Raw genomic sequence first — 22,875 nt, forward strand, 5'->3', positions numbered from 1 at the left:
CTTCTTACAATGAGATCCGTAGGTGGGGGAGGAGATTATGGTGGTGTAGTAGTGGTAGGGTGAGCAGATGTCCTGTTTTTAAAGGGACAGTCCCGTATTTAAGTCTTCCTGCAGGTGTCCCGACTTTTCCTTAAAAATGGGCAAATCGTCCCGCATTTTCTGTCTTTCTTCCCCCCACCCCCCAGAGTACTGGTGGGTCCTGCTGCTGGCCAGATCTCTGCTCGCCGGCCACCCGCCCGCCCATCAGCGGTGAGTGTGGGGTGACCTAGTGGCTGATGATGGGGGTGGGCGTGCAAAGCTGGTGGCAAGGCGAAGATGCAGCATGTGGGGCAGGCCGCTCCCCCTGCTGGTCCGTCAGCGCAACCACCACTGCATGCCAGCTCTCAGCCAGCAGGGCCCCGGCCCGTTTCCAGCCGGCACTGGCTGCGCACTGCGGTGGCCGGTTTGTGCGGGCAGGTGCCAGGCGGCGGACGGTTACATCTCACCTCTTCTGATCACCCATCAACCCTGTAAGTGCTCCCCTCTTGCTGTTCTCTCCCTGCTTTGCCCCTCTGCCCCCCACCCCAGACCTGCTGCTCCTCCATATCCCCACTAGTGGGGCGCATACAGCTCCCAATGCTGTGCAGACAACCAGCCCCTGGTCAGAGTACTCAGCTCACCAACACCAGGCCCCTTCCTCTTCAGCCCGGGGCGCTGGCCAGGAGGAGCTGAGCCCTGCACTTGCCAAAGCCCTGCACAGTGTTGGCATGGGAAGTGCCTCTGCCCCTCAGCTAAGCTCTGGAATGGGGGGCGGGGGAGAAGTGATTTCCAGCCTGTTCATGCCCTGAACCTGCAGGCTCCGCCGCAGCCCCTTAGGCAGGGGCTTAGCACCCTCTTCACTCGCCTCCTCCCACACTGCCCTGGCTCCTGACCCCAGGGAGCATGGGGCTGCTCTGTCCCCATGGCACCCTCCTCTGCTGAGCCACCTCTCTGGCCGGGTTCGCTGAACCCCCAGCAGTCAAGTTCCCAGGGCCCTGGTGCACAAGGCATGCTTAGGGCTCAACCGCTTCCTGCCTGTGCTGGAGCCAGGGTGGGGAGGACAGGAAGCCGCTGGGTTATGTCGGTGCGGTGGCCAGCAGCAGCCTGGAGGCGTTAACTGCCTTTCCGCACTGTGTGGGCGAGAGGGGACAAGCTGCTTCCAGACACAGACAGGTGCGGGGAAGAGTTGAGCTCTGCAAAGGCACAGACCAGGTCATCCTCTGCGGCTGGGAGCAGCTCCTGTCCCTTCCCTCCCGCAGTGTGCCAAAAGGCTGCTGCTGGCCACATTCTGCTGTGAGCCTTGGCAGAAATCTGGGGAAGGTAGGGTATGTGACCCTGCGTGTCCCCTCACTTGTTGCCTCGGGAAGATGTGGTGCCGGGTACCAGGAGAGGTGGGTCAGTCCCAGGGGCCCAGCCAGGCATGGAGGGTGGAGAGCCCTGGTCAGGGAGGGTGGGGTTGGTCGGTCACCCCCCACATGAGGAAGTTATACGGGAGTGGGGGGGGGAAAGAGTGTCACCCCTCCCTGTGTGAACCCTAAAGCCTCAAAGATAAGAAGGTAAATAAAAAGAATCCCATTACGCAGAATTTTTTTTAACGGGGGCTCAGTCAGCTTGATGTTAATTTGAACGTTTGTACTGCATAGTTCTGATTGATAGCCACTAAACTTGCTTGAATATGAGTAATTTTACTAGGTGTCCGGTATTCAGCATAGGTCAATATGGGCACCCAATGCAGTGGGGTTAAGCATTGTAGGGAGGGATGAAGTGAAACCTGTACAGCATTCTAAGCCTAGTTCTTAGAGAACATTTTATCCACATCACAAAAGCACTGCACTGTTTGCTGCAAATTGCTGGCCCTGTTGATGAGAGGGGTCCAGGCCTGGAGTATTCAAGGGTTGGAGGTCAGAGCAGAACTATATTGGCAGAGCTGTTTGAGGGGGCCTAAGACTGAAGTATGTGGTGTGTGCAGGCCAGGAGTGAAGAGATTTGGCTACTCTATTGAGCCAGCTGGGAAGCTGTCTGCTGTAGGCTTGGCTCAAGCCAGCGATCATCATTTGTTTCCATGAGCACCCAGTTCCCCCGCAGGCTAACATGAAATGGAGGAAAGGCCCCAGTGATCCATTGGGCATGAGACTGATGAGCACAGTCCTTATGACACGCACAAGCCATCCTGTTCCTATACATCCCACCCTTCCTCTCTTTTCTTCATAACAACAGTCTTCAGGTATGTAAAACGTTGTTATAAAGAAGAGGGTGATAAATTCTTCTTTAACCACTGAGGAGAGGACAGGACAGAAAGACCTTAAATTGAAGCAGGGGAGATTCAAGTTCGACATTAAAAAAACCTTCCTATCTGTAAGGATATCTAAGCACTGGAACAAATTACGAAGGGAGGTTGTGAAATCTCTGTCACTGGAGGTTTTTAAGAACAGGTTAGACCAGGGGTCGGCAACCTATGGCATGCATGCCAATTTTTGACGGCACGCTGCTGTCTGCCGGACTCCGGCGGACAGCAGCATGCCATTAAAAGCCCGGCCCGGCCCGCTGTTCCCCGCCCCCCCATGCACCGCTCTCTCCTTGCAGGGCAGGCAAGCTTCCCCCTCCCCCAGCCTTTCCCCCCAGCATGCTGGGTTCCTGCCCCTCCTCCTCTCCCTCCCTGCCATGGCCCTTGCGTGCGCTCTGCTCCAGGGAGCTTGCGGAAGGGGGTGGAATTGGCATATCCCCTCCAGTCCCCTGTCATGAGCTGCTCAGGGTAGGGGGCTTGGAGCACCCCCACAACCCCAGCCCACACCCCCTTCCCTGAACCCTCCTCCAGGGGCCAAATGGCGAGGCAGCAGTTCTGCAGAAAAGGACCTAGGGGTGACAGCGGACGAGAAGCAGGATATGAGTCAGCAGTGTGCCCTTGTTGCCAAGAAGGCCAATGGCATTTTGGGATGTATAAGTAGGCGCATAGCGAGCAGATCGAGGGACGTGATCGTTCCCCTCTATTAGACATTGGTGAGGCCTCATCTGGAGTACTATGTCCAGTTTTGGGCCTCACACTACAAGAAGGACAGGGATAAATTGGAGAGAGTCCAGCGAAGGGCAACAAAAATGATTAGGGGTCTGGAACACATGACTTATGAGGAGAGGCTGAGGGAGCTGGGATTGTTTAGTCTATGGAAGAGAAGAATGAGGGGGGATTTGATAGCTACTTTCAACTACCTGAAAGGGGGTTCCAAAGAGGATGGCTCTAGACTGTTCTCAATGGTAGCAGATGACAGAACGAGGAGTAATGGTCTCAAGTTGCAGTGGGGGAGGTTTAGATTGGATATTAGGAAAAACTTTTTCACTAAGAGGGTGGTGAAACACTGGAATGCGTTACCTAGGGAGGTGGTAGAATCTTCTTCCTTAGAGGTTTTTAAGGTCAGGCTTGACAAAGCCCTGGCTGGGATGATTTAACTGGGAATTGGTCCTGCTTCGAGCAGGGGGTTGGACTAGATGACCTTCTGGGGTCCCTTCCAACCCTGATATTCTATGATTCTAGGATTCCTCACACATCCCCTGCCCTGAACCCTCCACACCCCCCAGCACTCTGCTCTCACCCCAGCACCTCAACACACCCCCAGCCCTCTGCCCTGACTCCTGAACCCTCCTCACACACCCCCAGCCCCCTGCCCTGAACCCTCCACACCCCCCAGCACTTTGCCCTGACCCCTGCACCCCCTCACACACTCCCAGCCCTGTGCCCTGACCCCTGTCCCGCCCCCCCAACCCCAGCCCTGACTTTGGCACCCCCCACACGTACCCAGCCCCCTGCCCTGACTCCTGCACACTCCTCACACACCCCAGCCCCCTGCCCTGACTCCTGCACCCCCACACATCCCCAGCCCCCCCACACGCCATGCCCTGACTCTTGCACCCTCCACATCCCCACCCCACCCCTCGCACCAAATGGGAGCTCCTGCACCCCCCCCCGCCCACACACACATTCCCACCTGCACCCCTCGCACCAAATGGGAGCTGTCCGGGTAAGCACTCCACACCCAAACCTCCTGCCCCAACCCTGAGCCCCCTCCCTCATTCTAACTCCTGGCCAGACCCTACACCCCAACCCCCAGCCTGATCCTTCACCCCCAGCCCTATTCTCAGCATACTCCCACCCTCAGCTCAGTGCAGAGAGAGGAGAATGGCTAGAACCAGGGAGAAGGTAGGTACCCACTCTATGTGGACAGGGCCGGGACCCTGGGCCGGCAGCGAGCTGGGAGGGGCTGACGGCCGGGGTCCTGGCCGGCAGGGGACGGAGGACGGAGCCCCGGACCGACAGTGGGCTGGGTGGCAGCAGGCTGGGCCTCTCGGCCCGCTGCTGGTCTGGGGTCCCGGCCTCTGACCCCGCTCAGCCCGCTGCCGGTCTGGGGTTCTGGCTGCCAGCCCCTTGCCGGACAGAGTCCTGGCTGTGGGTCCCGCTCAGCCCACTGCCGGCCTGGGTGAACGGAACCCTGGGCCGGCAGCGGGCTAGCGGTGTAAGATCAGCATTTTAATTTAATTTTAAATTAAGCTTCTTAAACGTTTTGAAAACCCTTGTTACGTGTGACAATAGTTTAGTTATATAATATATAGACTTAGAGAGAGACAGTCTAAAAAACGTTAAAATGTATTTTTGGCACGCGAAACCTTAAATTAAAGTGAATAAACGAAGACTCGGCACACCACTTCTGAAAGGTTGCCAACCCCTGGGTTAGACAAACACCTGTCAGGGATGGCCTATAATAGAAAATACTTAGTCCTGCCTCAGTGCCGGGGACTGGACTAGATGACCTATTGAGGTCCCTTCCAGCCCTACATTTCTATGATTCTGTCAGGACTGGAGCAGGAGTTAACAGGAGAGACCTACTCTACTCCAAGGGGGGAAACACTGGGAAGGGAACAGTTTGTGGAGCATCTCCAGCCCCAAGGTGAGGGCTGGCAGCATTCAGGGCTCTGGCCTTCACTGAGGGAGGGTGGGGATCTCCGGAGCTCAAAGGGGGAGCAGGCTGAAACTTGCGCTGAGACCCAGTAAACTCAGAACGTGACTGAGATGCTCCCAGGGCTCCCAGAAGTAAGAGAGGCCCATATCCTGATGGGATCTGTCCACAGTTCCCCCACCCCCCACACACACTTTCTTTTCTTTCATTCCTTTATTTACTCTTGTTTGCTGACAGTCAGTTCTTTTGCAGTTTCACCTGGTACCCAAGAGAGGAAGAAAGTGCCCTGAGGTCTCAGCCAGAGGATGGAGCCCTGATGCACTAGAAGGACATAGAATCATAGAATATCAGGGTTGGAAGGGACCCCAGAAGGTCATCTAGTCCAACCCCCTGCTCAAAGCAGGACCAATTCCCAGTTAAATCATCCCAGCCAGGGCTTTGTCAAGCCTGACCTTAAAAACCTCTAAGGAAGGAGATTCTACCACCTCCCTAGGTAACTCATTCCAGTGTTTCACCACCCTCTTAGTGAAAAAGTTTTTCCTAATATCCAATCTAAACCTCCCCCACTGCAACTTGAGACCATTACTCCTCGTTCTGTCATCTGCTACCATTGAGAACAGTCTAGAGCCATCCTCTTTGGAACCCCCTTTCAGGTAGTTGAAAGCAGCTATCAAATCCCCCCTCATTCTTCTCTTCTGCAGGCTAAACAATCCCAGCTCCCTCAGCCTCTCCTCATAACTCATGTGTTCCAGTCCCCTAATCATTTTCGTTGCCCTTCGCTGGACTCTCTCCAATTTATCCACATCCTTCTTGAAGTGTGGGGCCCAAAACTGGACACAGTACTCCAGATGAGGCCTCACCAATGTCGAATAGAGGGGAACGATCACGTCCCTCGATCTGCTCGCTATGCCCCTACTTATACATCCCAAAATGCCATTGGCCTTCTTGGCAACAAGGGCACACTGCTGACTCATATCCAGCTTCTCGTCCACTGTCACCCCTAGGTCCTTTTCCGCAGAACTGCTGCCTAGCCATTCGGTCCCTAGTCTGTAGCTGTGCATTGGGTTCTTCCGTCCTAAGTGCAGGACCCTGCACTTATCCTTATTGAACCTCATCAGATTCCTTTTGGCCCAATCTTCCAATTGGTCTAGGTCCTTCTGTATCCTATCCCTCCCCTCCAGCGTATCTACCACTCCTCCCAGTTTAGTATCATCCGCAAATTTGCTGAGAGTGCAATCCACACCATCCTCCAGATCATTTATGAAGATATTGAATAAAACCGGCCCCAGGACCGACCCTTGGGGCACTCCACTTGATACCGGCTGCCAACTAGACATGGAGCCATTGATCACTACCCGTTGAGCCCGACAATCTAGCCAGCTTTCTACCCACCTTATAGTGCATTCATCCAGCCCATACTTCCTTAACTTGGTGACAAGAATACTATGGGAGACCGTGTCAAAAGCTTTGCTAAAGTCAAGAAACAATACATCCACTGCTTTCCCTTCATCCACAGAACCAGTAATCTCATCATAAAAGGCGATTAGATTAGTCAGGCATGACCTTCCCTTGGTGAATCCATGCTGGCTGTTCCTGATCACTTTCCTCTCATGCAAGTGCTTCAGGATTGATTCTTTCAGGACCTGCTCCTTGATTTTTCCAGGGACTGAGGTGAGGCTGACTGGCCTGTAGTTCCCAGGATCTTCCTTCTTCCCTTTTTTAAAGATTGGCACTACATTAGCCTTTTTCCAGTCATCCGGGACTTCCCCGGTTCGCCACGAGTTTTCAAAGATAATGGCCAGTGGCTCTGCAATCACAGCCGCCAATTCCTTCAGCACTCTCGGATGCAACTCGTCCGGCCCCATGGACTTGTGCACGTCCAGCTTTTCTAAATAGTCCCTAACCACCCCTATCTCCACAGAGGGCTGGCCATCTCTTCTGCATTTTGTGATGCCCAGCGCAGCAGTCTGGGAGCTGACCTTGTTAGTGAAAACAGAGGCAAAAAAAGCATTGAGTACATTAGCTTTTTCCACATCCTCTGTCACTAGGTTGCCTCCCTCATTCATGCCCCTGTAGCACCCCTGGGGCAGGGGGCAATTGGACTCTCTGCACCCCAGAAGGCCTGAGGCCCAGCACTTTGGCATCAGTTTGATGGGCTGGATGGCCTCTCACTGGGGGCTGGCAGAAGCCTGGCACATGGAGTAGATACGGGGTGTCCTGGGGAGCAGGAAGCAGGACAGCATCCCAGACAGCACACCAAGAAGGGAAATGGAGAGGGGATGAGGGGGCACTGCAGTGAACTCAGCCCCCGTCCTGAAGGCCATTGGCAGAAAGTTTTTCTCTCCCTGGCCTACGGGGGTCAGACAGTGACACAGAGATCCCTTGGCAAAGGGTCACTTGGTCTTTGCCAGCAGCTCTCACCTGAGACCTGACAAACCCATCACACCAAACATCTCTTGGGAGGGTATTTATCCATAGGGGAGAGCATGTGAGGCTTTAACAAAGGTCGGGTCAGTGGAAGAGGGGGAGTCCAGGGCGTCTGTCCCAGGACTGCCAAGCTGGACTTGGCTGAAAGTCACTGATTTTTGTGATAGCAAGCTCTGTTCTACGCTGTGTTCCTGTCGCCTAATAAACCTTTTACCGGCTGGCTGAGAGTCAGGTCTGACTGCAGAGTTGGGGTGTAGGGCCCTCTGGCTTCCCCAGGAGCCCCGTCCGGGCGGACTTGCTGCAGGAAGCACACACTGTGGAAAGGGATGCTGAATGCTCTGAGGTCAGACCCAGGAAAGTCGAAGCTGTGGAAGCTTCTGCCCTGGAAACAGTATGCTCAGAGAGAGGAGGCTCCCCCAGAGTCCTAACGGGCTTCATACAGAGTAGTTCCAGAGGACTGACCCAGTGACTCCGTGACAGAGGCATCTACAAAAAGCTCATAACTGGTCAAGACTCACAATGACTGAGAGATCAACGAATGGGGCGTATGTAAGGAACAAAGCATTTATATTGAAAATCAACTTTATGGACTTGGAATGGAAATCAATCACCAAGAGGTAATGGGCCCCAGAATTGGCCCATCCACCCAAGAGGGAGTCATCACCAATGTTCCCTCTAATTTTTTCCATCCATGTGCGGAATTAATTTTGTTATGTGCTCCACCAATATTGAGATAATGTGTGGATGTGAGCCACCAGTTCAAACAAAAATCCTAGATATAAATATATTTTTAAACAGTTCATAGGTATGGAAGAAGAAGAAAGAATATTAAAACAAGGGACAAAATGTGGCCTACTGAAAACAGCTATAGGAATAAAACACAGTCATGGGCATTAAGCAAAAGCATAAAAAACATGCACCAGAGGCCCAATTTAATAACCTCCTCCTACCATAGACCACAAAATCTTCAGGGAAAGCTGCTCTCAAAAAATGAAGCATCTGCCAAAACACTAGCATGCTACCGACTTTTGCAGTTCACAAAACTCTCTCTCTTGCATGCATATTATCTGCACACACAGCCCAGCTTTAAGATGCTAAACAAATTTATGAGTCAACTAGAAATAGTCATGCTCTCATCGCAAATATTAATACAATATTTTCTGATACTGGAAAGGAGAGTAAAAGGTATTCACTCAGGCTTATACCATCTGTGGGATGTCAATTCTTAATTTGATGAATACATCACACACTGAGAACAGTAAAAAGAAGTAATAAAGCAACACAGACAGCAAACAAAACCACAAACAAACAAGTGACAACACTGAAAATACGAAGGGAAGTAAAACATCAACTGGCTGGTGATGGGTATTTTAAATGAGTGTCCAGGACCCACGCTGTGCAAGTGCAACAGAGCCCTGCAGAAACAGGCAAAGTTCTCCTGTCTTCACATTGTGTGTGTGTCACCAACTCAAAAACTGAAGAGTAGAAGCCCTGAAGCACATTGAAGCAGGGATCTGTCTGCAAACTCCAAAGCCATGTGTCAAAGAGCTTGCAATAAGGTCTTCATCCTACAAAACACCGAACATCACACCTAGTGCTTCCTACTTCTGAGTCAATGGGAGTACTCTGAAGATCCGGAACTATACCAGATAGCAAAGATCTGGCCTTAATGGTTTCCAATACCTCTCCCCAAACAAATTCTAAAACGTAATGCAAATAACTTTTCTGGAATCCAACTCTAATTGAAGGACCAAACAAATAAACAGCACCCATTGTCAAGTTCTTCCAGTTTTAACTATTTACCATGTATTGATTAGTAAACATAGGATTTTTTTAAAAAATCATTAAGATCACAGTTTTCAGATACCTACAACACTCCAAAAGAATTATGTTGTTAAAAGAATCCTTGTCTTTCTTACCTTAAGCCATTAACACGCATGTAAACTTTGTTTGAAATGTAACCATGCCAATGTCATGAGCTAGGCCTAGCCACATGCTTTTGCGCCAATATTCATTCACTAAAGCCCCAATCCTGCAAACGCCTATGCATGGATGCCCTCCAGAGGCATAACTGTTTGCAGGATCAGTATCTAAGAGAGAGTAAATAGCAAGAAACCAGCTTCTTAAAGCCACAACAATCAAAATAAAATCACAGATGTATTTCTTTTAACCTTGGATTGCTGTAATTTATCATCAGATCACTACAACAGAAAGATCAAAGTGTTTTTTCAGTTTGTTCAGTGTGTGGACTTGACAACAGTTTAGAGCCTGATCCTGCACTTATGAAGACCTCACTGCAACCTAATCTGCAGTCTGCACTCTTTAAAAATACTCATATAACCTCCTCAGAACTCTAGGAAGAGGAGAGATTAATTACACATATCTACAAAAGCAGCCTAAATGCTTTACAATAAAAAAAGCACCAACATAAGTCAGATTCTGCATTAAGATCTGCTAATGCAGAATCCCTCAAGCACTCTTTACCTCTCTGCTCTGGATCTGTCTCCCTCCAGTCAAATTAAATCTTTTCCCAGTCTTTCTAACATCTCCTAGCAGATGTCCACCAGCTGTCAACAGAAACTCAACATGGCCAAAAGCAAGGTCTTAATCTTTCCCTGCTGATACTAGGTGAAAAATATTTTGGTTTAGAACCGCAGAGGATTCACTGTTTTGTGTTTGCTCTATAATTCTAAACAGTGGAAAATAGCGGGGGTGCCACATTATTCCTTCCCCATCAGATTATTCCTGGGATATTTCAGATCTTGTAATTATATCAATAATCAGGTGGTAATTAATACCAGCTCCTCACCCCAGACTCATAGTTACCTTAACAACAAGTAAAGGAAAGATGTGCTTGGATTGATCTTGCTCTGATGCATTAATCGGACAATGGAGTTTCCCCAGCACCCCACCTCCCATGTAGCCACATCCCCCGCATGCTCCAAAATGCTAGCAACCCGCCCAAAATCTTGGCACCCCAAACCCCCGTGCAGCCTGCTCCCCCAGCCCAGCCTGGCGCTGGGGAAGCCTCCTGTCTCTCCCTGGCACCGGCAGCCCAACCGGGGTTGCTGAGAGTCCAAATCTCTCCTCTCCCTGCCACTGCAGCCCGGCTGGAAGTTGGGACACCTCAAACTCCCGACCCCCACATCACCTCACTCACCCCCTATTCCCCCCACCTACCCCTATTTCCCCCATCACCTCACCTTCTTCCGCATCCTCTCCACGGTCCAGAAGGCACCTAATTAGTGGAGCCACATTTGTGCAGCTCCACTTATTAGGTATGCAGCCCTTCATTCCCATGTGTGCGGCCGCCCAGGTGCAGACTTTAGAGGGAACTATGGTCGTCACTCCTCCCTAGTCAGCTGGTAAGGTAACGCAACGCTCAAGAGACCAGCCTTGCTCTCTCCCAAACTATCAATGGAAAACCATCGGGGCACCACCAAACACCTGAAACCGGGCTGGGCAGGGGAAGATGGTGAAGCTGAAGGTAACAAAAATTTAATCATCCAAAATATGAATAATTTAAAGGCACATGTTACACATGTTACACGTGTATGGGGTGGAGGGGCATGCCAGAGTGTATAGGGGAGGGGGCCTGTTTGGAGGAGGGGCAGAGCTAGGGCATGGCTGGAGCAGGGAGCCCATCTGGAAGAAGCAGTGAGGGCCCAGCTCAGTGTGCAGCTCAGGCTACATCACCAAGGTGGCATGCGCCATACCTTACACTGCTGCCTGTAATACATGTGTGAAGTAGCCTAGGACAGGAGACAGCTACTGGCTTCTACAGAGCTAAGAGAGGGCTGGAGGCGATGGACAAGAAGGGGAGGCCGAGCTAGAACTGGTGGCAGCAGGAGGAGGTGGCAGAGAGAGAGACACATTTGAAACCATGACTGTTATTCCCATTCCACCTTAACAAAAAGTATGGGGGAGGAGGCGGGGAGAGCAGCACTTCAGAATCACCCAGCACCTACGTGGAGAGAGCACTGGACAGAGACTATTCCTGGCTGCCATAGGCCTGCTGGGTGACCTTGGGTAAGTCATTGCACTTCTCTGTGCATCTGATTGCAAACTTGTGTGAAACCCACAACTGCCTATAGGGTTGCTAACTCCTCCAGTCAACATTGCTCTGCGCAAAAAGCTAGGAAATTCACTAACAAAAAAACTTAATGAATGCAGGATTTAAAGTTGCCCAGAGCTGTTTGGTGCCCCTCCAAAAGAGAGATCAGCAAAACTCAAACTTGTAATAATCAGGAAATGCAGAGATAAGGTACTCACCAATGTAACCCTAAATCTGAGTGACGTGAACAATGACCCAATACTCCCACAACACACCTATGCAAACCCAACCATTGCAGATAGGGCCTATCACTAAAGTACGAGGGAAAACGACAACCATGGCACAGAATCAAGCCCCTAATCTTTGCGAAGATGGAATTTGGTTTTAGGTGAGCTGCGCTGTACAGGCCTGGGCCCATGAAACCCCGCTGGAGCTCTCACTGAGCATGCATAGTAACAGCTGCTGAAACTGGAAAAAGGCTAGTGTAGTGCCCATCTTTAAAAAAGGGAAAAGAGAGGATCTGGGGAACTGCAGGCCAGTCAGCCTCACCTCAGTCCCTGGAAAAATCATGGAGCAGGTCGTCAAGGAATCAATTCTGAAGCACTTAGAGGAAAGTGATCAGGAACAGTCAGCATGGATTCACCAAGGGAAGGTCATGCCTGACTAATCTAACTGCCTTCTATGATGAGATAACTGGCTCTGTGGATGAGGGGAAAGCAGTGGATGCGTTATTCCCTGACTTTAGCAAAGGTTTTCATATTGTCTCCCACAGTATTCTTGCCAGCAAGTTAAAGAAGCATGGGCTGGATGAATGCACTATAAGGTGGATGGAAAGCTGGCTAGATCGTCAGGCTCAATGGGTAGCGATCAATGGCTACATGTCTAGTTGGCAGCCGGTATCAAGTGGAGTGCCCCAAGGGTCAGTCCTGGGACTGGTTTTGTTCAATATCTTCATTAATGATCTGGAGGATGGTGTGGATTGCACCCTCAGCAAGTTTTCAGATGACACTAAACTGGGAGGAGAGGTAGATACGCTGGAGGGTAGGGATAGGATACAGAGGGACCTAGACAAATTGGAGGATTGGGCCAAAAGAAATCTGATGAGGTTCAACAAGCTCAAGTGCAGAGTCCTGCACTTAGGACAGAAGAATCCCATGCACCGCTACAGACTAGAGACCAAATGGCTAGGAAGCAGTTCTGCAGAAAAGGACCTAGGGGTTACAGTGGACGAGAAGCTGGATATGAGTCAACAGTGTGCCCTGGTCGCCAAGAAGGCCAATGGCATTTTGGGCTGTATAAGTAGGGGCATTGATAGCAGATCAAGATGCGTGATCATTCCCCTCTATTCGACATTGGTGAGACCTCATCTGGAGTACGGTGTCCAGTTTTGGGCCCCACACTACAAGAAGGAGTGGAAAAATTGGAAAGAGTCCAGTGGACGGCAACAAAAATGATTAGGGGACTGAAACACATGACTCATGAGGAGAGGCTGAGGGAACTGGGATTGTTTAGTCTGCCGAAGAGAAGACTGAGGAGGGATTGGATAGCTGCTTTCAACTACCTGAAAGGGGGTTCCAAAGAATCATAGAATATCAGGGTTGGAAGGGACCTCAGGAGGTCATCTAGTCCAACCCCCTGCTCAAAAGCAGGACCCATACCCAATTAAATCATCCCAGCCAGGGCTTTGTCAAGCCTGACCTTAAAAACGTCTAAGGAAGGAGATTCCACCACCTCCCTAGGCAACGCATTCCAGTGTTTCACCAACCTCCTAGTGAAAAAGTTTTTCCTAATATCCAACCTGAACCTCCCCCACTGCAACTTGACACCATTACTCCTTGTCCTGTCCTCTTCCACCACTGAGAATAGTCTAGAAGCATCCTCTCTGGAACTACCTCTCAGGTAGTTGAAAGCAGCTATGAAATCCCCCCTCATTCTTCTCTTCTGCAGACTAAACAATTCCAGTTCCCTCAGCCTCTCCTCATAACTCATGTGTTCCAGACCCCTAATCGTTTTTGAAGTCCTTCGCTGGACTCTCTCCAATTTATCCACATCCTTCTTGTAGTGTGGGGCCCAAAACTGGACACAGTACTCCAGATGAGGCCTCACCAATGTCGAATAGAGGGGGACGATCAAGTCCCTCGATCTGCTCGCTATGCCCCTACTTGTACATCCCAACATGCTATTGGCCTTCTTGGCAACAAGGGCACACTGCTGGCTCATATCCAGCTTCTTGTCCACTGTCATCCCTAGGTCCTTTTCCGCAGAACTGCTGCCTAGCCATTCGGTCCCTAGTCTGTAGCTGTGCATTGGGTTCTTCCATCCTAAGTGCAGGACCCTGCACTTATCCTTATTGAACCTCATCAGATTTCTTTTGGCCCAATCCTCCAATTTGTCTAGGTCCTTCTGTATCCTATCCCTGCCCTCCAGCGTATCTACCACTCCTCCCAGTTTAGTATCATCCGCAAATTTGCTGAGAGTGCAATCCACACCATCCTTCAGATCATTTATGAACATATTGAACAAAACCGGCCCCAGGACCGACCTCTGGGGCACTCCACTTGACACCGGCTGCCAACTAGACATGGAGCCATTGATCACTACCCGTTGAGCCCGACAATCTAGCCAACTTTTTACCCACCTTATGGTGCATTCATCCAGCCCATACTTCCTTAACTTGCTGACAAGAATACTGTGGGAGACTGTGTCAAAAGCTTTGCTAAAGTCAAGATACATCCACTGCTTTCCCTTCATCCACAGAACCAGTAATCTCATCATAGAAGGCGATTAGATTAGTCAGGCATGACCTTCCCTTGGTGAATCCATGCTGACTGTTCCTGATCACTTTCCTCTCGTGTAAGTGCTTCAGGATTGATTCCTTGAGGACCTGCTCCATGATTTTTCCGGGGACTGAGGTGAGGCTGACTGGCCTGTAGTTCCCAGGATCCTCCTCCTTCCCTTTTTTAAAGATTGGCACTACATTAGCCTTTTTCCAGTCATCCGGGACTTCCCCCGTTCGCCACGAGTTTTCAAAGATAATGGCCAATGGCTCTGCAATCACAGCCGCCAATTCCTTTTGCACTCTCGGATGCAACTCGTCCGGCTCCATGGACTTGTGCACGTGCAGCTTTTCTAAATAGTCCCTAACCATCTCTTTCTCCACAGAGGGCTGGCCATCTACTCCCCATTTTGTGATGCCCAGTGCAGCAGTCTGGGAGCTGACCTTGTTTGTGAAGACAGAGGCAAAAAAATCATTGAGTACATTAGCTTTTTCCACATCCTCTGTCACTAGGTTGCTTCCCTCATTCAGTAAGGGGCCCACACTTTCCTTGGCTTTCTTCTTGTTGCCAACATACCTGAACAAATCCTTCTTGTTACTCTTGACATCTCTTGCTAGCTGCAGCTCCAGGTGCGATTTGGCTCTCCTGATTTCATTCCTACATGCCCGAGCAATCTTTTTATACTCTTCCCTGGTCATATATCCAACCTTCCACTTCTTGTCAGCTTCTTTTTTATGTTTAAGATTCGCTAGGATTTCACCGTTAAGCCAAGCTGGTCGCCTGCCATATTTACTATTCTTTCGGCTCATCGGGATGGTTTGTCCCTGTAACCTCAATAGGGATTCCTTGAAATACAGCCAGCTCTCCTGGACTCCTTTCCCCTTCATGTTAGTCCCCCAGGGGATCCTACCCATCCGTTCCCTGAGGGAGTCAAAGTCTGCTTTCCTGAAGTCCAGGGTCCGTATCCTGCTGCTTACCTTTCTTTCCTGTGTGAGGATCCTGAACTCAACCAACTCATGGTCACTGCCTCCCAGATTCCCGTCCACTTTTGCTTCCCCCACTAATTCTTCCTTGTTTGTGAGCATACCTTCACTAGGTATCGTTCTACCAGCTATGTGCCAAAATTCAAATGGTTCTGTTTATCTTTCATTCAGCTTTGCAATTATTAGACCCCATTTAAAAACTGGAACTGAAATAACCAAAGGAAGTTAAGAAGAGAGTGTCATGGGGCATAGGTGGGGTAAAACAATAAAGGGAAAGAGCTGGCTATGCAAAAAGGAACATCCCAAACCATCAGAGCCCGAGAGTGCTGTCCAACTGAATCCACCCCAGCCAGGCCTATCCAACTGGGCCCCTGAGAAATCGTCAATCCCATCTGGAAGTGAATGCTGCGTGTTCCAGGTGGAGCTATGGTGTGTGCATCTGGTCTGCTGATGTGCTGCTTTGGTACAGAATGACCAAAGCCACAGGGAGCAGAGACATGGACTCCTTCAAAAGAAAATCTCAGGTACCCCTCCAGCATCCCCTACCCTCCACCAGCTCCACACTCTCTGCCATCCCCTCCCCCACCTCCACATGGCCATTCTCAGCCTATTCCTAACAGTTTCTTCTGGCCTTCAGCACTATAAATAAATAAAACATGGTGTTAGAAAAGGTAGCTCCTGCCAGAGAAACCTGACCTCCTTCTGTGAGAAGGTAACTAATTTTTTGGACTAAGGAAATGCAGTAGCTCTAATCTACCTGGATGTCAGTAAGTTCCACATGGGAAACTATTTGTTAAATTGGAGAAGATGGGGATTAATATGAGAACTGAAAGGTCGATAAGGAATTGGTTACAGGGGAGACTACAAGGGGTCATACTGAATGGTGAGTTGTCAGGCTGGAGGGGGGTTACTAGTGGAGTTCCTCATATCAGTCCTGGGACCAATCTTATTCAACATTTTTATTAGTGACCTTGGCACAAAAAGTAGGAGTGTGACAGAAACCTGGGAGGTATTGCCAATATGGAGGACGGGAAAATCATCCAAGAAGATCTGCATGACCTTGAAAGCTGGAGTAAAAGAAATGGGATGAAAATTAATAGTGCAATAATTTTTGCAATAAGCAGTAAGTTAGTACTGTTATACAAGGCACCAACGAGACCTCATCTGAAATACTGTGGGCCATTCTGGTCTCCCATGTTTAAGAAAGATGAATTCAAAGTGGAACAGGTGCAGAGAAGGGCTACTAGGATGATCTGAGGAATGGAAAATCTGCCTTACGAGAGGAGACTCAAAGAGCTTGGCTTGTTTAGCCTAGCCAAAAGAAGGCTGAAGAGAGAGAGGATTGCTCTCTATAAATACATCAGAAGGATAAACACCAGGGATGGAGAGGAGTTTAGGTTAAGCACCAGTATTGGCACTGAAACAAATGGATATTGGCCATCAATAAGTTTTGGCTTGAAATTAGGCGAAGGTTTCTAACCATCAGAGTGAAGTTTTGGAACAGCCTCCCAAGGGAAGCAGTGGGGGCAAAAAACCTAACTGCCTTCAAGACTGAGCTCGATACCTTTCTGGAGGGATTGGTAGGATGGGACTGCCTACAATGGCATGTAGTCAATCCCCAGAGCTAAGGTAGTTCAGCTCTGGAATAGTCTTACAAGGGTGGCTGTGGAGTCTCTTTCTCTGGAAGTTTCCAAGAACAGGCAGGACAAACCTCTGTCAGAGATAATCTACATATACTTGGTTCTGCCTCAGCAGAGAGAGCACCGGACTTGATAACTTCTTGAGGTCTTTTCCAGCCCTACATTTCTATGATGCTATGCAATATATACATATAAAACACAACACACAGAAAAATCCCCGCCACAACATAATGTCAGGCAATTCAGAAAAACAATAACAAAAAACTACACTCCACAGCATAAAATGACAACACAAAGGAGAAGAAAGCCACACAATGCAAACTAACACACCCTAAAGTACACAACGGAAAAGAGCTCGACTCAAACCAACACAACACAGGCACCAAACAAGCTGAGGCAAAACAATACACCATAAAACTATGCAACACAACATGGTGCATCACAGTTCCAAATGGCACCCTGCAAAACAGCTCAGCATAGAACACGACACAGCACAAGACAGAATTATTTCAATGTAGGCCTGGAAGGGATCTTGGGAGGTCATCTACTCAAGTCTCCTGTGATGAGGCAGGACCAAGTATCACTAGATCAGGGGTGGGCAAACTTTTTGGCCCGAGGGCCACATCATGGTTGCACAACTGTACAGAGGGCCCACTTGCTACTGCCCCCCTCAGAACTCCCAACCCATTCAACCCCCCCTGCTCCTTGACCCCTGACCACCCCCTCCCAGGACCCCACCCCCATCCATTCCCCCTTCTCCCTGTCCCCTGACTGCCCTGACCCCTCCACATCCCCGCCCCCGACAGACTCCCACGCCTATCCAACATTCCCTGTCCCCTGACCGCCCCCCCAAGAACCTCCGCCCCACCCAACCACACCCTGCTCCCTGTCCCCTCACTGCCCCCCAGAACCTCCTGCCCTTTATTCAACTCCCTGCTCCCCACCCCCTTACCATACCACTCAGAGCAGCTGGAGCTCATAGCCCCACCGCCCGGCCAGAGCCAGCCACACCACCATGCTGCCCGGCAGGAGCAGCGGGCCAGAGCACTGACGGCGTGGCAAACTGAGGCTGCGGTGAATGGGAGACAGCATGGGAGGGGCCAGGGGCTATCCTTCCTGGCCAGGAACTCAAGGGCTGGGCAGGACAGTCCCACAGGCCGTACTTTGCCCACCTCTGCCCTCGACATTCCCAGACTGGTGTACCTCTAACCTGATCTTAAAAACCTCCAATGAAGGAAATGCCACAGTCTCCCTTGGAAGCCAATGCAATACAAACACAGGCCACAACAACGCTGTACACACACAAGCTGGGCTTGTGGTTAAGGGGAGACACAAGAATTCAAACAATTTGGGTTCAGATCCCAGTTTTGCCCCAAACTCTCAATGCAAACTTGAGCAAATTACTTCAGCTCTCTGAGCTTCAGTTTCCCCATTTGTAAAATGGAGAGTAGCCTCCCACCATTTGCCTATTTAGCCTTTGAGGTTTTTGCGGCAAGGACTCTGTCACCGCGGGCATGTCTGCACTGCAGTTAAGACACCGGCGGCTGGCCCGTGCCCGCTGACATGGGCTCACACGGCTCAGGCTGTGGGGCTGTTTAATTGTGGTGTAGATGTTCTGGCTTGGGCTGCAGTCCAAGGTCTGGCACCCTCCCACCTCGCAGGGTCCTACAGCCTGGCTCCAGCCTGGGCCCAGACATCTACACTGGAATTAAACACCCCCTTTGCCCGAGCCCTGTGAGCCTGAGTCAGCTGGCATGGGCCAGCTGGAGGGTTTTAATGGCAGTGTAGACATACCCTTGGTGTCTGTTCAGCCCGTGTCACAATGGGGACCCTGATCTTTGTCAGTGTCTGTGCAGAGCCCTGCACAACAGGGGGCCTGACCTCAGTCGGGGGCTCTGCAACTCCCGGCATTACAGGATCCCCGATTTTGTTTGGGGTCCCTGCAGCACCTGGCAAAATGTGGGGGCAGGATCTCTGTCAGGGTCTGTACAGTGCCCAGTGTTTGGGCATGATCTTGGTCGGGCATCAGTGCAGTGCCGGGCCCAACGGGGACACGGGTCTCAGTCGAGGTCTCTGAAGTGCCCAGCACAATGGAGGAAGCAATCTGGGCAGCAGTCGTGCGCTGCCTGGCACAAGGGGGGCCATGATCTTGGTCCAGGTCTCAGTTTTACCTGGCATAATGGGGGGCCTGATGTCAGCTGGGGTCTCTACAGTGCCCAGCACAACAGGGGCACAGATCACAGCTGGGGTCGCCACAGGACTTGTCACAACTGTGGGGTCTGACCTCTGCTGGGGTCTCTCCAGTGCCTGGCAGAACAGGGACCCCGATCTCAGTCAGGGTCACTGTAGCACCCAGCACAACAAGGTCCCTGCTCTCTGTAGGGGTCTGTGCAGTGCCTGGCATAACAAGTGCCCTAAACTTGGCCAGGGTTTGTGCAGTGCCCAACACACTGGGGGACCTGATCTCAGGCAAAGCCTGAGCCACGCTCAGTATGATAAGAGCCCTGATCTCAGTCAGACACCTGGAGAGAAAAGCAGAAAGATTTTCAAGAATTTAATATCAGTATTTCAGAACTGAGGAAAAAATGGGGCACAAACTAAATATTTGCGAATACTAGAGAGAAGCACCAACATCTGGGGAGATTTTATGTCACCATTCAACAGTTCAAGAGAAAGGAGGGGAAATTTGAGGGGATTATACAGTGATATTCAATCAACAACAGAGTGGGATGGATTCTTCTTGCCTCACACTCACATGGCCAGCAGGGACCCCTGGGTGATGTGGCTTTCACAGGGGAAAGGAGTGGGGCTGGAGTCAGAAGGTCACTGGCTGTGGGGAGGGGCTGGCAGTGGGGTCTGGCAATGTGACGAGCAGGCGTCGGGGCTGGGGGGACGGGGACTGCTGGGTTGGGCAGGGTGGGGGCGGGGAAGTAGCGGGGGCTGGGAAACCAAGGACTGGGCCGTCTCCATGCGGGGGGGCACTTGCTCCTCCCTCCCCTTCCTGGGCCCCCCCAGCCCAGCCCAGCCCAGTCCCTGTCTCGGGGCTCTGCCCCCCTCTGCCCGTTTCAGAAATCACTCCGGGGAACGATTCCCCCCTAAACCAGGACAAGTCACTGCAGGTAAAGTGGGGGGGACACACCCCAACGCCGAGATTTGAACTGGCCACGGGCGAAGTGGAGAGGAAACAGGGTCTGGGGGGGGGGCAGAGCCCGTCTCAGGGAGGTGGGGGAAGGGGGGGTCACCTGGGCTGCTGCTCATCGCTGATGGGAGAGAAAGGGGGCAGGGCGGGAGCAGGGGGAGCCCCGGGAGGGGGCAGCGGTAAATCCGAGGGGATCATAGAATCATAGAATATCAGGGTTGGAAGGGACCCCCAGAAGGTCATCTAGTCCAACCCCCTGCTCAAAAGCAGGACCCATCCCCAGTTAAATCATCCCAGCCAGGGCTTTGTCAAGCCTGACCTTAAAAACTTCTAAGGAAGGAGATTCCACCACCTCCCTAGGTAATGCATTCCAGTGTTTCACCACCTTCCTAGTGAAAAAGTTTTTCCTAATATCCAACCTAAACCTCCCCCACTGCAACTTGAGACCATTACTCCTTGTCCTGTCCTCTTCTACCACTGAGAACAGTCTAGATCCATCCTCTCTGGAACCCCCTTTCAGGTAGTTGAAAGCAGCTATCAAATCCCCCCCATTCTTCTCTTCTGCAGACTAAACAATCCCAGCTCCCTCAGCCTCTCCTCATAACTCATGTTTTCCAGACCCCTAATCATTTTTGTTGCCCTTCGCTGGACTCTCTCCAATTTATCCACATCCTTCTTGAAGTGTGGGGCCCAAAACTGGACACAGTACTCCAGATGAGGCCTCACCAATGTCGAATAGAGGGGAACGATCACGTCCCTCGATCTGCTGGCAATGCCCCTACTTATACATCCCAAAATGCCATTGGCCTTCTTGGCAACAAGGGCACACTGTTGACTCATCTCCAGCTTCTCATCCACTGTCACCCCTAGGTCCTTTTCCGCAGAACTGCTGCCGAGCCATTCGGCCCCTAGTCTGTAGCTGTGGATCTCAGCCCCCCCTTTCCCTTCCCGCCCCTCGGGGGGCCCCGGCCCTTCCCCCCCCCCCCCCGGCCATGTCCGGGCTGCGCCGACATTTTCCCTCCGCCCCTTTCCCCAGGTCCCCCCCCGCCCGCAGGGACCCCGGGGGAGCTGGTCCCCCCGCCGGACACTGGGGCAGAGTCACCGCCCGGCCCCGGGGCTCGCTCCGGTACCTGGAGGCTGCAGCTCCGCGGGGGGGGCGGGCGGAGCCCGGGGCGGCCGGAACCTAAAGCCGGGGGGAGCCCACGTGCCCGGCGCCCTGGGAAATGCAGCCTGTGTGAGCTCGGCCCCACCGCCGCCCGATGTGCGCGTGCGCAGAGCCGGGAAGCACGACGGGGTAGAGACAAGCGCTCCAGCGGCACGAATCCCTCCTCCTCCGGGAGAGGCTCCAACGGCCCCGCACGAGCCAGGCAGAGCCACAGCGCCGCGCGCGTTCGCAGCCCGCCTCTTTAGCCCCTCCGCCGCACGTCACTTCCGCTGCCGGGAGAGTCAGAAACTACATCTCCCAGCCTGCCCCGGGGGGCGCTTCCGTCCTCCCTAGAGCAGGTTAGGGAGGGCCCCGGAGTCAGCCTGACTCTCCCCGAGCCTCTCATCCCCTCCCCCCCGCGCAGACGCCCCCGAGCCACGCCCCTCCCCCACCCGGCGCCTCTCAGACCCGGAGCCCCCGGCGCCTTCCCGCTTCTCGGGCGACCTCTCCCGCCCCTGGGCCCGGCCGCTGCGCTGCGGGGGGAGCCGGGGAGCGCGGGCCGGGGCTGCTCGCTGGGTGGCCGGAGCCTCAGCCCCGGGGCCTCCGGCCCGGCTGCTCCCCGGGGCCCGGGCAGCGCCCCTAGGACCGGCCCCGCCCCGGCTCGCCCCGCCCCGCCCCCCTCGGCCAGCGCCGGGGCCCCCGAGGCGGCGAGCGGCCCGGCGGCCGGGGAGACCCGCCCAGCGGCTGGCCCTGGGGCCGGGGGTCTCCTGCCCGAGGGGCGCGTCCCGGGGTCGGGCAGCGGGTCGCGGTCACTTGCGGCCCCGCGTGTCCCAGCGCCCGGGCTCCGCGCCTGGCCGGGGAGCGGCCCCGGAGCGCGACCCGCCCGGCCCCGGCCGCAGGGCCTGCGAGCGAGCCCGGGCCGGGGCCGCGCTGGGGCTTCCCCCGGAGCCTGGTGTACCCCAGGCCGGGGGCTGGAGGAGCCGCTGGCCCCGGGAGGACCCCGCCGCGTGCCCCCAGGTGTGCGCGCCCCCCGGCGGGGAGCCCCCGGTGCCGGGAGCCCAGCCCAGCCCCCCGGCCGCCCCGGCTTCCCGCCGCGCCCCGGGGCCGGCTCGGCTTTGCTCCCCTCGCCTCAGACAGCCCGGCTCCCCTCGCGGGGTCCCCCTGCTGCCACGGCCCGGGCAGAGTCCGAGAGAGGCCGTCTCCGGCGGGGCCCAAGCAGCCCGGGGCTGTGACGGGCCGGTGCGGAGGGAGCAGTTCCTGCCCCTTCCTCCCGTCTGCTTTTCAGAGTTTGCCCCATTTTCTCTCTCATTCTCCAGTGTTCATGTAACAGTCTCAGGTCTGGGAGGTTTGACCTGCAGCGAATTTTATTTCTGTGGGAAATTGTCCTGAATCATTCCCCAAACGAGAAGGGGCTTAATGGGTGCCGCTTGCCCAGCCCTGAGACCCAGCTGCCTCTGGGGTGGGATGGGGTGGCCATTCTGTGCCAGCACCAAAGCAAGGAAGGGGGGGACAGAAGGAGGGAAGAAAACCCACGGGAGACTGTCCAGCCCAAGGTTACACAGTCCTGGCTACTGCTGCCCCCAACTGCCCAACACAGCTCCCCTGCTAGCCCCCAGTCGCCTGCCTGCCCCTGCTGCTGCCTCCTCCCCGCTGCCAGGGAGTTTTCCTGCTCCATACTCCCCTCACCTACCCTCTTAAAGTACCTCCCCAAAGGGCTCCCTGCTGCCCATGTGGATGGTGTGTTTGTGTG

The 22,875-nt window shown here is 53.0% G+C and overlaps 1 protein-coding gene across 8 annotated transcripts in view; it reads right to left on the minus strand.

Moving 5' to 3' along the window:
• The window catches only part of LOC140904236 (uncharacterized), a 51,427-nt gene extending 29,946 nt beyond the window's left edge, over nt 1–21,481 (minus strand). For all 8 annotated transcript variants that reach the window (XR_013635109.1, XR_013635107.1, XR_013635106.1 and 5 more), the window contains exon 1: nt 21,112–21,481. The gene's annotated coding sequence lies outside the window, so the exon portion shown is untranslated. The remainder of the gene's footprint in view (nt 1–21,111) is intronic.
• Nucleotides 21,482–22,875: the final 1,394 nt, after the last annotated feature.

This window comes from Lepidochelys kempii, chromosome 28 (genome assembly GCF_965140285.1).
Source record: "Lepidochelys kempii isolate rLepKem1 chromosome 28, rLepKem1.hap1, whole genome shotgun sequence".
In the NCBI taxonomy this organism is placed as follows: Eukaryota; Metazoa; Chordata; order Testudines; family Cheloniidae; genus Lepidochelys; species Lepidochelys kempii.